The following is a 12,181-nucleotide window of genomic DNA, read 5'->3' as shown; positions in this document are numbered from 1 at the left end:
AAATTTGAAAATGACTTCATAGTTAAGCTAAGAAACAATGAAAGATAATAGCAATGAGTGAATATTGTACATTTATTTTAAATTATGCTTTGAATAATTATTGAGGGAATTTTTTCTGTGTGTATGTGTATATACATATATACATATATACATATGTAATTTAAGACATTGCTATGGACTGAATTGTGTACCTCCCAAATTTATATATAATAGCCCCCAATATGACTGTATTTGGAGAGAGGGTCTATAAAGAGGTGATAAGTGTTAAATGAGATAATAAGAATGAGGCCTTAATCTGATAGGACTGGTGCCTTTGTAAGAAGAGGAAGTTGTTTCTATTCCTGGTCAAAGACACATTCCTGGGTTGCAGGTTGGACCCCCATCGCAGTTGGGGCACATGCTAGAGGCAACCAATTGACATGTCTCTCTAACATCAGATGTTTCTCTCTCTCCCTCTTACTCTCTCCCCCTCCTCCCCTTCCACTCTCCTTAAAAAAGCAAAAAGCGAGGTAGAGAACCTTCACCAGAATTGGGGTTGACTGGTACGTTGCTCTTGAACTTTCCAGCCTCCAAAACTAAATAGATCATGAATGTGGCCCATGGACTTAATTAGCCATCTCAGATGGAAATGGAGAAAAGACCATTGTTGTTATAAAATGGTAATGATCTTGGCTAAATTGTTTTATTGTTTTGTGAAAGGCAGAATTTGTAAGAGTTCAAATTGGATATTTAGCCAAGGAGATTTCTAAGTCAAGTATTGAAGGTGCGACTTGGGTCTTTCTTACTGTTTAGAGTAAAATGTGAGAGCAGAGAGTAGAATTAAAGGATTTGTTAAGAAAAGAGGAACCAGAACTTGGAGATTGGAAAAATTCTTAGCCTATCCATTGTGAAAAATGAGAATGCTGTTGCTCTGAAGAGAACACTAAGGAGATCATGAATGCAACTCATGAACTTAATTAGCCATCACAGAGACATTGTCCATTTCAACAAAAGGGGGCAGAGAAAGAGAGGTGGAATGAAGGAAGGCTCTTGGACTTCTTGGATTTTACTGGACCAGACCTTAGTGTTTTCTGGCTGTAAACATGTCGTATTCTGGAGGAAAGGAAAGAATGACCCAGAAGGTGATTCTGAGCTATCAGGGCTGCCACTCCCAGCATAGGCCCTGGGGAAGCCACCACAGAGAGCCATGGGAGCAGGGCCACCCTGCAGAGCTATGGGGGTACACTGCCACTCCAGTGGGCCTACAAGGTAGGACATTGAACCAAAGAGAATTATTCTCCAGCCTTAATTTAAGATCTAATGGAATTTGCTGTGCTAGGTTTTAGTCTTGTTTATAATCCATCACCTCTTCCTTCTCTCCTATTTCTCCCTTGTGAAATGGAAATGTGTCTCTCTCTTTTTTTTAATCCTCATCCGAGGACATTTTTGCATTTATCTTCAGATAGAGCGGGAGGTAGAGAGGTAGGGAGAGAGGGAGGAAGAGAGAGAGAGAGAAACATTGATGTGAGAGAGACACATCGAGTGGTTGCCACCCACATGACCCCCACTGGGGCCAGGGATAAACTGCAACCGAGGTACGTGCCCTTAGCAGGAACCAAACCCAGGACTCTCCAGTCCATGGGTCAATGCTCTAACCACTGAGCAAAGCCAGCCAGGGCAGAAATATCTCTCTTATGCCTGTCCCATCATTGTATTTTGGAAGCAAATAACTTGTCTGGTTTCACAACACTGCAGAGGAATTTTGCCTCAGGATGAACATACCTATAGTCTCACTCATATCTGATTTAGTTCATATTTAAATGAGACTTTGAACTTTAGACTTGAGTTGATGCTGGAATGAGTTAAGACTTTTGGGCCTGATGGGATGGAATGAATATATTTTGCATATGATTAGGATATGAATTGGGGGGCAAAGGCAGAATGTGATGGGCTGAATTGTGTCCCCCTAAAACTCATTATGTTGAAGTCCTAAACCATCAATGTGACTATTTAGAGATAGAGCCTATGAAGAAGGAAGTGTTAAAGGTTAAATGAGGTCATAGGATGGGGCCCTAATCTGATAGGGCCGGTGCCCTTTAAAAAGAGGAAGAGACACCAGAGCTCTCTCTGCCATGTGAGGACACAATAAGAAGGTGACCATTTGCAAGCTAGGAAGAGAGCTCTCACCAGAAACTGAACCCTACCAGAACTTTGATTTTTGACTTTTCAGCCTCCAGAAACTAAGAAAATAATTTCTGTTGTTTAAGCCACCCAGTTCATGGCATTTGTTACAGCAGCCTCGAGCAGACTAATATACTTAGGTAAATGTATCTGTGTAATTGGGAGGAAAATGTCTAGAAAAAGAAGCAACAGGATATTAACAAAATTTGTCTCTGGTACGTGGGATTATGACTTTTTTTTTATCCTCACCCAAGGACATTTTTCCATTTTTTGTTCAGATAGAGTGGGAGGGAGAGAGAGAGAGAGAAACATCGACATGAAAGGGACACATCGAGTGGCTGCCACCGCACGACCCAACCAGGGCCGGGGACAAACTGCAACCGAGGTACGTGCCCTTAGTGGGAACCCTGGTCTCTCCAGACTGCAGGCCAACGCTCTAACTGCTGAGCAAAACCGGCCAGGGCGGGATTATGACTTTTTTTTTTTTTTTTTATCCTCTCCCGAGGACATTTTTCCATTTTTTGTTCAGGTAGAGTGGTGGGAGGGAGAGAGAGGAACAGAGAGAGAGAAACATCGATGTGAAAGGAACACATCGAGTACCTGCCACCCACACAACCGACCAGGGCCGGGGACAAAGTGCAACCGAGGTACGTGCCCTAAGCGGGAACCGAACCCGGGTCTCTCAGGACCGCAGGCCGACGCTCTAACCGCTGAACCAAACCGGCCAGGGCAGGGATTATGACTTTTTAACCCCTTCTGCAGTTCTTACATTTTCTAAATAATTAAGTACTACTTTTAATAGTTGAAAGTTATTAAGAAAAATAATGGAGTCATTGAGTTCTTATTCTAGATCTGTTTGCTGTTGTCTCTCTTAGTGACTTTGGAAGTCTTTTCACTTGTCTACTTTAGTTTCTTGATGTATAAAATGGAATAATTAGTCTAAATGAGCTCTAGATTGTACCTACAGATAGGTACAGGGTTCAGATCAGCAATTCTCTTGCTCAGGTAGACATCTAACCTGTCTGGCTCCCATTCTTGCAAGCATCCCCAAACTTTGTGAAGCTTCTCCTCACTTGGACTCAGAGAAGAGAAACATTAATCTTTTCCCTCTCCAGGAGATAGGGAAGGGAAGGGGTAACCTTTCTTCACCAACAGCTGTTCTTCCAAAGGTTATAGAGTTCCACCTACATTGACATAGACATTCTACAAGGCAACTGGCAAGGACCCAGTTAAATTGTCTTACAGAAATTCCTAAAATCCAGCTTTGTCCTATTGTTTCTTCACAATTAGATTCTGGTTACCACATAGTCGATGTCAACTTTGCAGAATTATTTGTTATTTATTTGTGATGCTGATGTTGATTGTTAGTTCAGATGATGTTTTCCAAATCTCTCCACTGTTAGGATTAATTTGTCATTAATAAATTTTCCCCTTTGTAATTAATAAATAATCTGAGAGGCGTACTATGTTGAGACTATGCATGTATGTACTATTTTCTCATAACTTTTCATTTGTTAATATTAGAATCTGTTATGATCATTGCCTTTAGTATTACATTGGTGGTTGCAAAATGATGGTTTTCTAATTCTCTCATTACTTTTACATTGAGTAGCTTTCAGTCTTCTATAAAGAGGACCTTCCCCTCTTCTCCTATCCTTTTTTTTTTAATGACTGTCACTATGAACTTATGAATTTTCTCTTTTAAAGTTTTTTAAATTGGCCCTGGCCAGTTTGGCTCAGTGGTTAGAGCGTTGGCCTGCGGTTCAGAGAGACCCAGGTTCGGTTCCCGCTAAGGGCATGTACCTCGGTTGCAGTTTGTCCCTGGCCTTGGTTGGGTTGTGCGGTGGCAGGTACTCGATGTGTCCCTTTCACGTCGATGTTTCTCTCTCTCTCTCCATCCCACTCTATCTGAACAAAAAATGAGGACATGGAAAATGTCCTCAGGTGAAGATTAAAAAAAAAAGATTTTAAAATTGATTTTTAGAGAGAGAGAGATCAATGTGAAAGCAATATGTCAATCGGCTGCCTTCTGCATGCCCTCTACCAGGGGTGGAGCCTGAAACCTGGGCATGTGCCCTGTCCAGGAACTGAACTGGCAACCTTTTGGTGCATAAGACAATACCCAGCCAACTGAGCCACATCTGCCAGGGCTCATGAATTCTTTTTTTAAAAAATATGTTTGTACTGAATTTTTTTTTTTTTTTTAGAGAGAGAGGACGGGAGAAAGAAGCATAAATGTGAGAGAGAAACTTCAATTGGCTGCCTCCTGCATGCTCCCTATTGGGGATCAAGTCCACAACCCAGGCATGTGCCCTGACCAAGAATTGAACTGGGACCCCTCAATCCACTGAGTCACACCAGCCGGGTTCATGAATTTTTTTTTAATTCAATGTTTTATAATTCAGTTCTGTCATTTTCTTTGATGCTCAAATTGTCCCAAATTTGGCCTCTGGGAGTCACTTTAAACCAGATCCTCTGTACTTTTGATATGGCCCTATTAGTCTTTGACCACTTCCTTACCTGGTACAAGATGTTCCAGGTTCTACTTGTTCTTTCCCTGCCTCAGTCCTAGAATAAATAATTTCTCCAATGAGCCCTGGTTCCTTTTAGTGGGAAATGGTATTTAGAAATTAAGGTCTTGGAACTCGTTATGCTCATTGCTACTGGAGTATTATTTTTTCCCGCTCTTAAATGGAGAGAGCTAGGAAAACACACACATATACAGCTCATTTGTTCATTTTGATTTTACCAATTAATACTCTCAGCACAGGATTTTTTCTGGCTTTTCCCCATTCCATATTTGTGTCTTTCTTCTCTCTCAGTGAGATCTCATATTCCTAAGAACACCAAATTATTTATTCATTTGCTTTATTAATGTGCACACACACATCAATATGTTATTACTATTAATAATATTAATATACTAATGTTATTACCAATGAGAAGCCTACTAACTCAAATTTAAGGTTCTTGAAAGTTATTATTTTACATTAGGATATAACTCAATAGGATAAATCACTGTTACTCCTAAAAATTTAACAAAATTTCATAATATTTTCTGATATTCTATATACAAAATTCTCCAATTTCCCCCCAAATATTTTTGCCTTTTTCGTCCCAATTTAGGATCCAATCAAAGTTCATTAGTTGCATTTGAATGTGATGTGAGTTAAGAGTCTATTTGCATGTGGATATCCAGTTGTCCGGTATCATTTGTTAAAGAGCTGTATTTCCCCCATTTAATTTTCTTTGTATTTTTGTTTGAAATAATTCTCATTACCAGTATAACAGCCCATTATTTTACTTCTAGGACTTTTTAGCAGATTTAATTTTATATACTCACATACTAAAAGAGAATGAATAAACTTTCTTTTAGGACATGTGTCCTCTATTGAGGGTTGGTGGCAGATACCAAGAGATGCGTGATCTCTGCATGCTTGAACCTCAGCACATCCTGTTTACTTGTACAGGTCTTATCTGCATGCCAGCTTTTTCATATTTGAGTAATTTTTGCTCCTCAATTTATAGACCTATTCTGAGGCTATACGATTTGGTCTGTATTTGATACAAATCTTACTTGCAGCAAATGGCATAATGTGAACATTTATGTTAGCCACAGGTCTAAACATAACCAGAAGTTGATGCAGGGAGATAAAATGGTCTGTTACTGCTCTGGCCAGTTTGGCTCAGCGGTTAGAGCATCAGGCTGTGGACCAATTAGTTACAGGTTCGATTCCGATCAAGGGCACATATCTCGGTTATGATTAGTCCCCTGTTTGGCGTTGTGTGGGAGGCAGCCACTTGGTGTGTCCTTTTCACTCACATCGATGTTTCTCTCTCTACCTTCCACTCTATCTGAACAAAAATGGAAAAATGTCCTCGGGTGAGGATAAAAATAAAAAATGGTCTATTACTTTCCAAATGTATCTAAACTTTCTAAAGTATTCTTTTTCTGTTGTTGTTAATCCTCACCTGAGGATATATTTTTCCCTTGATTTTTAGTTAGAGTAGAAGAAAGGGAGGGAGAGAGAGCGAGCAACATCAATGTGAGAGACACATTGATTGATTGCTCTCTGCATGACCCTGATTGGGGCTGGGGATCGAACCTGCAACCTAGGTATGTGCCCCTGACCGGGACTTGAACCTGTGACCCTTTGGTCTGCAGGCCAATGCTCTAACCACTGAGCAAAACCAGCAAAAGCTCTAAGGTATTGACGAGAGAGAACATTGATTGTCTGCCCCCTGCATGCTCCCCCACTAGGGATTGGGCCCACAGCCTGGGCATGTGCCCTGACCAGGAATCGAACTGGCAACTTCTTGGTGCATGGGTCAACACTCAACCACTGAGCCACACTGGCCAGGCACTACTTATTTCCTATAAGACGATAGCTACCATGCTAATAGCCCCTGCCTATCAGAGTATCCAACTCTTAGAAGACTTTGTGATCTCACAGTCTCAACTAGTACCAGCTTCCTTTCGAGAGTATATAGTAGGTGAATCTGTTTCCAACAGTGTCTTGAAGAGATCTGTCCATTTTGAAGGGACAGAACTCAGCCTATCCTCTATATCCTTTTGCAATGCCATGTTGCTATTGCATGCTGGCCCCTTTAAGACGTTAGCATGATCTACTACTATGCTGCTTTTCTTTTAGTTTTTTAAATCCTCACCCGAGAATTTTTTCCCCATTAATTTTCAGATAGAATGGGCGGGATGAAGAGAGGGGGAGAGAGAAAGAGAAGAACACCGATATGAGAGAGACACATTGATTGGTTGCCTCATGCACGACCCTGACCAGGGCCGGCCAGGGATTGAACCGCATCTGAGGTACATGCCCTTGACCAGAATCAAACCCATGACTCTTTCATCTGTGGATCGATGCTGTAACCACTGAGCCAAACTAGGGCTGCTGCTTTTCTTAAACAGTGCCCCGCACTGAAATTGGGAGATAGGTTCTGGGAGACCTGAGAAATTATTGAACTCCTGTCTCCAGGCTCTTCTGGGTCACTGCCACTGTGTATTTAATTACGGATTTATGCACTCCCCAAAGCCATAATATAATTATTTAAATTCAGGGCTTGAGCCCTGGCCAGTTTGGCTCAGCGGTTAGAGCGTCGGCCTGCGGTCCGGAGAGACCCAGGTTCGGTTCCCGCTAAGGGCATGTGCTTCGGTTGCAGTTTGTTCCCGGCCCTGGTTGGTCGTGTGGGTGGCAGCCACTCGATGTGTCCCTTCACGTCGATGTTTCTCACTCTCCCTCCCTTTCTCTCTCTCCCTCCCACTCTATCTGTACAAAAAATGGAAAAATATCCTCGGGTGAGGATAAAAAATAAATAAATAAATAAATAAATAAATAAATAAATAAATAAATAAATTCAGGGCTTGATAAGTGGGCTTTTTAGTCCCTATATCAGCTGGCTTTAGCTTCATCCATTGCCCTGCTGCCTCATAAAAGAAATCTTCCTGCTTCATAACTTTCTGAGCCATTTTTTTTGTCATAATGTGGCTTTCAGTATCTATCACGAATTTTGAGTGTTCTATCACTTTGCATGGCATTGTAAAGGGCAGCCCAGAGTCTTTTTCCTCCCAGGATCTCTATTTGGCTACTGGCTTTTGTTTCGTTTTAAAATGAATTCATTTATTAAATATATACTGAGGATTATAGTACTAAAATACTGATACTAAAATATTAAAAGGTATATAGTAAAAAGGTATTCCTGCCATTCCTTTACCCAGTCACTTGGGTCCTCATCCGAAAGGCAATTGTAATAGTCTTATGAATCATTTGAGTGGTTTTACACTTGTCCCGAAATACATGTACACATGAGAGAAATCTTTTGCTTATTCTTTCTATCTTTAAATTTGGTCTTAGAGTGCCACATACTATAATAAAATGTTCACAGCTAAATATTTGAGATTTGAACACTTTTTTTTTCTTATCCTCACCCAAGGACACCTTTTCGATATTTTGTTCAGATAGAGTGGGAGGGAGGGAGAAAGAGAGAGAAACATCAACATGAAAGAGACACATCAAGTGGTTGCCACCCACACGACCTCAACAGGGGCCAGGGACAAACTGCAACCATGGTATGTGCCCTTAGCAGGAACTGAACTCAGGTTTCTCCAGACTGCAGGCCGACGCTCTATCCGCTGAGCCAAACCAGCCAGGGCAGATTTGAACACTTCTTAATCAGTGTTTCTTTTGAGTTCTTACTATGTTTTAAGAATTTATTGAAGCCACAGGGAATAGATTGTTTACTTTCTTTTCTTTTCTTTTTTTTATCCTCATTCGAGGACATTTTTCCATTTTTTGTACAGACAGAGTGGGAGGGAAAGAGAGGAAGAGAGAGAGAGAGAAACATCGATGTGAAAGGGACACATCGAGTGGCTGCCACCCGCACGACCAACCAGGGCTGGGGACAAACTGCAACCGAGGTACATGCCCTTAGCGGGAACCGAACCCGGGTCTCTCCGGACCGCAGGTGGACGCTCTAACCGCCGAGCCAAACCGGCCAGGGCTAGATTGTTTACTTTCTGGATTACTTTTCATGGCAAATATTTCTTTCCCTGAAATCCTGGCCATGAATACAATAGGAATGTTTCCTCTGCCCTCATTCACACTCCTATTATGACTTTCACACATTTGTTACTGGTTAAGAACTTTCTGTAGTTTATGACAACAGAATGTGTTAGTTTTTTTTACTAATTTTGAATTCTTGGTGGTCTCTTTGCATAGTGTTGTGAAGGATTGCTTCTCCCCCGCCCCCCTTGAGCACCATACTAAATCAGTTGCCCCTTTATGTTAAAAAAAAAACCAAAAACATAACATGTTCACTATAAAAATCTTCAAATGATTCAGAAACGTATGATATAGAAAGTGAAAGTTCTCTGTAATGAACCCTCTCCAGTTTACTCTGAGATAATTACTTTTCACACTTTGGTGTATACTCTTCCAACATCTTAATTTTTATTTTTAAAAAATAAATTAAAAATTTAATTATGCAGCATTAGAATATGTGAAAGAATACATGTAAGATATGTAAGTTTTGGAGAGTAATAATGGAACTAATACTCATGAGCCCATCACCCATTATCTTCTAATAGAGTTTAGTAATGTACTCTAAACTTTTTCTTAGACTTTCCATTGCTCTCTAAGTAACAGGATTTTTTTTTTTCTTCTCCACAAGCCTGGTGAATTATAGGGGCAGGGACATAGTGTTCTGTTTCTTCTGGAATCTGCACATCTATTAGACTCATTCTCTGGTGTGTTTGAAACCAAGGAATGAAGCCTGGTTGTTTGCCCCTAAGAGGCCTCATCATCCCACCTGGGTGTTTCGGGAAAGACAATTTGGCCTTTCTTGGGGGAAAATAAAGGCAAAAAGTTATTACTAAAAGAGTATATAATTTGCAATATTTGCTGGAAGATGGCATCTTTTTCCTTTGGGTTAGACATTGTTTTTCTCCAAAGCTTGTAGGTTCCTGGGGCACTTCTATAATTAAAACTGCTCAACTCAAATTCAGGTAACTGAGAGTTTGGCAATAACTTAAGCTTTGTCAGCTATATTGTAAGGTAATTTATAAGCACTATTGTGCTCATGTTTATCCTTAGTAGAAATGAAGAATTTTTAGCAGATACCAGACAGAAAGAAAATTGTCATACTTAATTTTTCTTGTGAAGCTTTGAGACTCCAGTCAAGCATTACAGAAAAGAAACCCAAAGCTCCTGAGTATAAGCTTATCCATTACATCTTTTTGTTTCCTCTTCCCCAAAGCCTTCTGTATTTTCTTGGAGTGTTCTTGTTTTTAATGAGTAGATATATAGATTAGGAGAGGATATTTGTAGGGTCCAGAGAAGAATTAATGGGAGGATGCAAAAAGAAATCAGGAGACCTGGCTCAGGTCAGAAGAGGACAGATACACAAATGCAGCAACTTGAATATGTTTTTTCTGTTGTGATCCTGAGCAGGTGCATAGTAATACCCTGGAAATAGAGAGGAAGGTGCTGAGGTGACAGAGGAATAAGCAAATGGTTACGAATGGCATAGTGGTGTGCTGTGGAGGAATGGTTGTTGATCTGTGTTGGATTCAGGTCCCTGGCTCCTTGGGGTTCTCCCGATTTCTGCTTCTCCCCACTAAGCTACTGCCTGGTGAAAAGGAAACCATGATGCTCTGGGTCACCAGGAACACAAAAATTTATGCTGAAAATAAGGCTCAGTATGGCCATGTGAAGTGCACGCCTGTGGCCACTACTGCAGCCTCCAAGGCCAGATTTAGGCCAAGAACAGCTCTTGGAGACAATGTAACAATGTCAGTAAACAGCCACAGGCCAAATTGCCTCTGAAAAAGGAGGCAGAACTTTAGCTGCTGAAAAAGTTATTGCTAAAAAGTTACCAAAACTTCTGGTAAAGGCACTGGAGCCTTTGCTTGTACCTGTGCTGGAACTGGCACCAGAGCCAGAACCTGAGTCTGATAAAGAAGAAAAGCTTCTGCGTGAGCCTATTTTGGTTGATACTTCCTTCCCAAGTCCAATGGAAATGTCTGGCTGTAACCCTGAAGAATATCTGTTAGGCTTTCACTGATGTAATTCTTGCAGTGAATGACATGGATGCAGAAGATGGAGCTGGATTGATTCAAACCTTTGTGAAAGATATCTCTGCTTATCTGAGACAACTTGAGGAAGAGCAAGCACTCAGACAGAAATACCTACTGGGTCGTGAAGTACCTGGAAACATGAGAGCAATCATTATTGATTGGCTGGTGCAGGTTCAAATGAAATTCAGGTTATTGCAGGAAACTATGCTCATGACTGTTTACATTATTGACTGGTTCATGCCGAATAATTCTATGCCAAAGAAGATGCTGCAGCTGGTTGGTGTCACTGCCATGTTTATTGTGAGCAAACATGAAGAAATGTACCCACCAGAAATTGGTAACTTTGCCACTTAACACTAAGCTCCAGAACTGACAGATGGAAATGAAGATTTTGAGAGCTTTAAATTTTGGACTGGGTCATTGTCTATCCCTGCATTTCCTTTGAAGAGCACCTAAGATTGGAGAGGTTGATGTGGAACAACATAGGCCAAATACCTGATGGAACTAACTATGTTAGACTACGATATATAGTACACTTTCCACCTTCTCAGATTGCAGTAGAAGCTTTTTGTTGAGCACCGGAAATTCTCGAAAACGGTGAATGGACACCAATTCTACAGCATTACCTGTCATACACTGAACAATCCCTTGTCATGCAACATCTTGCTAAGAATATAGTCATGGTGATTCATGGGTTTGCAAAGCCCATGGCTATCAAGAACAAGTATGCCATGTCTAAGCATGCAAAGATCAGTACTCTGGCACTGCTGAATTCTGCACTAGTTCAAGATTTAGCCAAGGCTATGGCAAAGCTGTGACTTGTGAACTTGAGTTGGAGTACTCTAATATCTGCAAATATAATTGTCACCGTGTGCCATCTGTATATATTATATGTTACATTTACTTTTAATAAAGCTGTTGTCCTTAAAAAAAAAAAAAAAAGAATGTTCAACAAAGATTTCCAGAGAGATGCATTTAGAGATGACTTTTTTTTTTTTTTAATCTTTATTGTTGGATGTAAAATGTATTACAGATGTTCCACATTTTTCCCTCATTGACCCCCTCCTCCCCACTCCCGCCCCCCTCCTGCCTTTTCCCACACTATTGTCTGTGTCCATTGGTTATGCATATAAGTTCTTTGGTTTACTTCTTCCCACCCCCCCAACCCCTTTCCCTTTGAGGTTTGTCAGTCTAGCCATGAATTTGTACTTCTTAATCTCTTCACATTTTTCATCCATTCCCCCAACCCACCCCCCAGCTGGCAACCAACAAAATGTTCTCTGTATCTATGAGAATGTTTCTGTTCTGCCTGCTCATTTTGTTTGTAGATTCCATTGTCGATAGATATGTATTCATTGCCATTTTGTTTGTTCATATATTTTATCTTTTTCTTCAAAAAGACCCTTCATCATTTCATATAATAACAGTTTGGTG

General features: G+C 40.6%; 1 protein-coding gene and 1 pseudogene across 3 annotated transcripts in view; both read left to right on the top strand.

Moving 5' to 3' along the window:
- UNC13B (unc-13 homolog B) overlaps window positions 1-12,181 on the top strand; it is a 260,259-nt gene that overhangs the window by 81,810 nt on the left and 166,268 nt on the right. The gene's annotated exons all lie outside the window — the stretch shown is intronic.
- Window positions 10,317-11,565, top strand: LOC118629421 (annotated as a pseudogene).

This window comes from Molossus molossus, unplaced genomic scaffold, assembly GCF_014108415.1.
Source record: "Molossus molossus isolate mMolMol1 unplaced genomic scaffold, mMolMol1.p scaffold_m16_p_14, whole genome shotgun sequence".
NCBI classification, from domain to species: domain Eukaryota; kingdom Metazoa; phylum Chordata; class Mammalia; order Chiroptera; family Molossidae; genus Molossus; species Molossus molossus.
The sequence above is the reverse complement of the archived record's forward strand: the minus strand, read 5'-3'. Positions and strand labels throughout refer to the sequence as shown.